The following is a 6000-nucleotide window of genomic DNA, read 5'->3' as shown; positions in this document are numbered from 1 at the left end:
GCCAGGAGTTTCCCATCATGCACTGCGTCTTGCAGTCATATCAGTATCGGAAACAGCCAAAGAACATATGTTGCGAAGATGTTGAGGTCATTTCTTCAGCGCCCAGCAGCAGAGCTACCAGCTTTGGCCATTTTAAAAACGTCCGCCTACAAAGTGCCGTACAAAAGTAAAACACTATTCTGTTGCCATATTCTACCGAAATGGACTGTGTTGAACAATTACGTATTAATAATATAATACGCGTTTTCCAAAATGGCGAAAAATAAATAAACATCGGAGGTTCATCTCCGTGCTTCTATACTCTTTGGTCGGGTTCAAGGTTCAAGCGTGGTGCATTGTGGGAGGTCGTGTGCGCTGATGGCGGTGATCGATTCTGAGCGGTGATCGATAGATCTCAACCAGCCTAGACCTCGGTCATCTCAGCCTCATCAGAAGGTAGTTAAAGGTGTTTAACTAGTTACAGTAGATACAGGTAGTTAGATCAAGTTTAACTAACCGGAGACATCAGACATCACTTCACTAAAGATAAAGCAGCTAAAGAATGTTATTAAAGATAAAGCAGCTAAAGAATGCTATTAAAGATAAAGCAGCTAAAGAATGTTATTAAAGATAAAGCAGCTAAAGAATGCTATTAAAGATAAAGCAGCTAAAGAATGTTATTAAAGATAAAGCAGCTAAAGAATGCTATTAAAGATAAAGCAGCTAAAGAATGTTATTAAAGATAAAGCAGCTAAAGAATGCTATTAAAGATAAAGCAGCTAAAGAATGTTATTAAAGATAAAGCAGCTAAAGAATGCTATTAAAGATAAAGCAGCTAAAGAATGTTATTAAAGATAAAGCAGCTAAAGAATGTTATTAAAGATAAAGCAGCTAAAGAATGCTATTAAAGATAAAGCAGCTAAAGAATGCTATTAAAGATAAAGCAGCTAAAGAATGTTATTAAAGATAAAGCAGCTAAAGAATGTTATTAAAGATAAAGCAGCTAAAGAATGTTACTAAAGATAAAGCAGCTAAAGAATGTTATTAAAGATAAAGCAGCTAAAGAATGCTATTAAAGATAAAGCAGCTAAAGAATGTTATTAAAGATAAAGCAGCTAAAGAATGCTATTAAAGATAAAGCAGCTAAAGAATGCTATTAAAGATAAAGCAGCTAAAGAATGTTATTAAAGATAAAGCAGCTAAAGAATGCTATTAAAGATAAAGCAGCTAAAGAATGCTATTAAAGATAAAGCAGCTAAAGAATGTTATTAAAGATAAAGCAGCTAAAGCAGCTAAAGAAGCTAAAGAAGCTAAAGCAGCTAACGAAGCTAAAGCAGCTAAAGAAGCTAAAGCAGCTAAAGAAGCTAAAGAAGCTAAAGCAGCTAAAGAAGCTAAAGAAGCTAAAGCAGCTAAAGAAGCTAAAGAAGCTAACGAAGCTAAAGAAGCTAACGGACATCAGTTAGATAAAGTTTTATTTATTCAGTTCAGATCTTTATTATCCCATAAAGGACATTATTATATTATAAGGTATTAAGTAAGTAACTAAAGTAATTATTTAAGTAAAGTAATTAAGTAAGTAACAGTTAGCTAAAGTAGCTAACGAACATTGCGTAGCTAACTTAGCTGGGACTTAAGCTAACTGATTTAGCTAAAGGACATTAGGTAGCTAAAGCTAAAGCAGCTAAGGGACATTAGGTAGCTAAAGCAGCTAAGGGACATTAGGTAGCTAAAGCAGCTAAAGGACATCAGGTAGCTAAAGCAGCTAAGGGACATTAGGTAGTTAAAGCAGCTAAAGGACATCAGGTAGCTAAAGCAGCTAAGGGACATTAGGTAGTTAAAGCGGCTAAAGGACATTAGGTAGCTAAAGCAGCTAAGGGACATTAGGTAGTTAAAGCGGCTAAAGGACATTAGGTAGCTAGAGCGGCTAAAGGACATTAGGTAGCTAAAGCAGCTAAGGGACATTAGGTAGTTAAAGCGGCTAAAGGACATTAGGTAGCTAAAGCAGCTAAGGGACATCAGGTAGCTAAAGCAGCTAAGGGACATCAGGTAGCTAAAGCAGCTAAGGGACATTAGGTAGTTAAAGTGGCTAAAGGACATCAGGTAGCTAAAGCAGCTAAGGGACATTAGGTAGCTAAAGCAGCTAAGGGACATTAGGTAGTTAAAGTGGCTAAAGGACATTAGGTAGCTAAAGCAGCTAAGGGACATTAGGTAGCTAAAGCAGCTGGAACATCAGGTAGCTAAAGAAGCTAAAGAATATTAGGAAGCTAATGCTATATGGGCTAAAGGATGTTGTGTAGCTAAAGCTGAAAGACACCAGGTAGTTAAAGCTGAAAGACACCAGGTAGTTAAAGCTGAAAGACACCAGGTAGCTAAAGCTGAAAGACACCAGGTAGCTAAAGCTAAATTAGTGAAAGGGTATTAAATAGCTGAAGATGAAATAACAGAGGAGGTATATAAAGTAGAGAGATCAGGTGGCTAAATGATGTTTGACAGCTAAAGCTGAAGTAGATAATGGACACCCGATGCTAAAGCTTCAGAAGCTAAAGGTGGCTAAAGCTAAAGTTAAAATACTTCTCAGACAGTAACGTTATAATGTGAAGCAGCAGCAGTTTTGCAGCTTTCAGCTCCAGTTAACTGGAGCTGAAAGCTGCAAGAGGAGGCAGCTCACAGTATCGGTGTCAGTCTGCCTGGAGCGGCCCTCTTCATCCAGCACTGTGCTCTGACATACTGGGACCAGTGCCAGCGCTGGAGGACATGCTGGTTTTAGCAGCTGGAAGATGTCCTGACAAGTATGTATAGCAGCGAAGAGACAAGTCCACCAGATGACGGCTTGTCAAGACGGTGAGTTTTTTAAGGGAAGGAACCGAGACGGATATTTATCCTACAGTCGAACATCCTTCTAGAATAGTTCACCAGACATTCAAATAAAGTCAAATCACAATCATCTTTATTGGGCAAAGTATGTAAACAAGTACAAGGATTATTTTTTGTGCATTGCTCTCAATGTACTTGCACATTAATAGTCACAACAGCTAGAAACAAGGACAACACATCTGGACAAATAAGGTGAAGAATAGACGGGACTATTATGTACACAAGTATGTGAAAAAATAGGCGTGGCCTAAATATAGAAATAAATAGTGAATGGATATACATGACTGGATGATTATGTACAGTATGAACATGTAAAGGTGTTTATATACTGTATGTACAGTGCGTATGATTTATATTGACAGTGACAGATGATATGTACATATTCAAAAATTGCATGCATTAAAAATTCAAATTGTAATCTCTAATGGGAGCAGTGGATGTTTTGGTGTTATTGACAGTGACTGATAAACTAAACTATTAACAGTAGTGTTATTATGACAGAAAGATGGTGTGAATAAATAATATTCATTGTGTTTTCATTTTGGATGTAAACATGTAATACAGAAGGAGTAATTAATGTTTGTGATATATATGTTTCTATTGACCCTTCAGATGTTTGTCAGCGGAAGAGAAGAGGTCACGCTGTCAGCCATCTCAAAGCCACTGAGGAGAGAGAATACATACCGGCTCCAGGTCCCCGTCAGAAAGGTCTGTCTTATGGTGAGTTAAAATGATTCTAAATGTAACGTACACTTAAATTTATATAGATTTTTTAGGTGTCTAAAATCCGTGTTGCTGCCCCCCCCGTCCACAGCAGCACATGGCTTTGCTCCCGTGCTGGTACTCCTGTCTGTTTCTCTAAACTGGGGCCGTGCCGACCGCCGTCTACTGTAGGTAATACACTGTTTTCACTATAGAAGAAGGAAACGTCTGCACATGACTCCATGCAGCAATATGTTTATTGACTACATTTGGATCTTCGTCATGTCAAAGTGTTTGAAAACGTGGAAACTACACCCATATTTATAGATAAAGCACACCAATAGGCGAATAAGCTCTGTGATGGCAGGTGGAGTTCATCCAAAACACCATGCAGCGTGATTAAAACATCCACAAACAATTCACAATAGGGCTGGGACGATCTCCTGATTCGATACTATCACGATATTTGGGTGCCGATTCAATATGTATTGTGATTTATTGTGATTTTTGTCAACTTAGCTAGCTCTCCCGTCAGCTCCGTTCTCTTTATCCATCCATGGTCAGCTCCATCGGGGCCGTTTCAATGCAGAGAACATAAATGTCAGTATCTGGGTGCTCTACAGTCGTAGCGTCGGCCCATTTGACCACGGAGACGAGAGCGACGGCCGGCTCAGCTGCCACGTTACCACCATACCATAACGTTACCGCCATACCATAACGTTACCTCCATACCATAACGTTACCACCATACCATAACGTTACCGCCATACCATAACGTTACCGCCATACCATAACGTTACCGCCATACCATAACGTTACCACCATACCATAACGTTACCGCCATACCATAACGTTACCGCCATACCATAACGTTACCACCATACCATAACGTTACCACCATACTATAACGTTACCTCCATACCATAACGTTACCACCATACCATAACGTTACCTCCATACCATAACGTTACCACCATACCATAACGTTACCCCCATACCATAACGTTACCTCCATACCATAACGTTACCACCATACCATAACGTTACCACCATACCATAACATTACCACCATACCATAACATTACCACCATACCATAACGTTACCACCATACCATAACGTTACCACCATACCATAACGTTACCACCATAACGTTACCGCCATACCATAACGTTACCACCATAACGTTACCACCATACCATAACGTTACCGCCATACCATAACGTTACCACCATACCATAACGTTACCACCATACCATAACGTTACCACCATACCATAACGTTACCGCCATACCATAACATTATCACCATACCATAACGTTACCACCATACCATAACGTTACCACCATACCATAACGTTACCACCATACCATAACGTTTCCTGCTGACTTTTTCGCACTTTTTTCGGACATCTTTCAGGCATTTTTCAGACTGTTATTCAGACATGTATCAGCCTTTTTTCGGATGTATTTCAGACTTTTTGGGGCCATATTTCGGACATACTTTGACATTTTTTCAGAGTTTTTTTTCAGAGTTTTTTAGCAGTTAGCATGCAGCTTTAGCTCTGCTCTGTCTAGTTCTACTTTTCCTGTCAATGTGTGAAACCCAAAGTGTTTCCATCCTTTACTGGATGTGTAGTGTTTACCACGCTGGATTTAACATGGGAGGGTGCAGGTCGTATCCACGACGACCCTCCAACGTTTTAGACCGTAGCCTCTGCTTTACTCTGCTCCTCTGCCTGCCTTATCGACTCCGACCAAAACTCCGGCGTCTCCCCCGTTCCCTCCGGCCGCGGTTGGGGGGCTGAGACAGGAAAAGCCAGCACTAGGATCAGCATTGATTCATGGAGAGACCTTGGTCTGGTCAGCTAACATTACTGCCAAGCAGCTGAAATATAGAGTGATATTGTGCTTTTTTTTTTTTGCAGCAGGTGTTGCCGTTAACAGACATTTGTGATTCTTACAAACAGTCCCTTTAACATTTATTTTAACCGATAGCGTTAATTGGTTAAAATGCTTAGTGCCGGTTAACGGTTAATTATTAACATCCCTAGTCTCCGTTTTTAAGCCGGCTTTGCAGCGCGAGCGTGCATTCAGATGAACGGCGCCCCCTTTTGCCGAGGCTCCTCGTTCTGTTACTCGGTAGCAGCGTGGAGGGAGACGCAGAGACCAAATGACTTTCCTTTTCCTGTCATGATATCAACGTGCACGCAGCATCAGCCTCAGGTATCCCGGCGTTGGCGGACAGTGGAGAGAGCTTTTGTTTTGCGCTCCAGGTGGGTGTCCCCCCCCCCCCCACTTCAAAACATCCGAACTGTCCCTTTAAGACTTCTTACCGTTATCAGAGTGGAGTAACGTCATGTGATTGATTCTCAGATTTCTGTTTCAGCAGGGAGGAGGCTGCAACGTGCCTCAACACAAATGTCATTTGTTAAACACTTCAGCAAA

Source organism: Sebastes umbrosus, chromosome 16 (assembly GCF_015220745.1).
Source record: "Sebastes umbrosus isolate fSebUmb1 chromosome 16, fSebUmb1.pri, whole genome shotgun sequence".
NCBI lineage: Eukaryota > Metazoa > Chordata > Actinopteri > Perciformes > Sebastidae > Sebastes > Sebastes umbrosus.
This window is presented reverse-complemented; position numbering follows the sequence as displayed.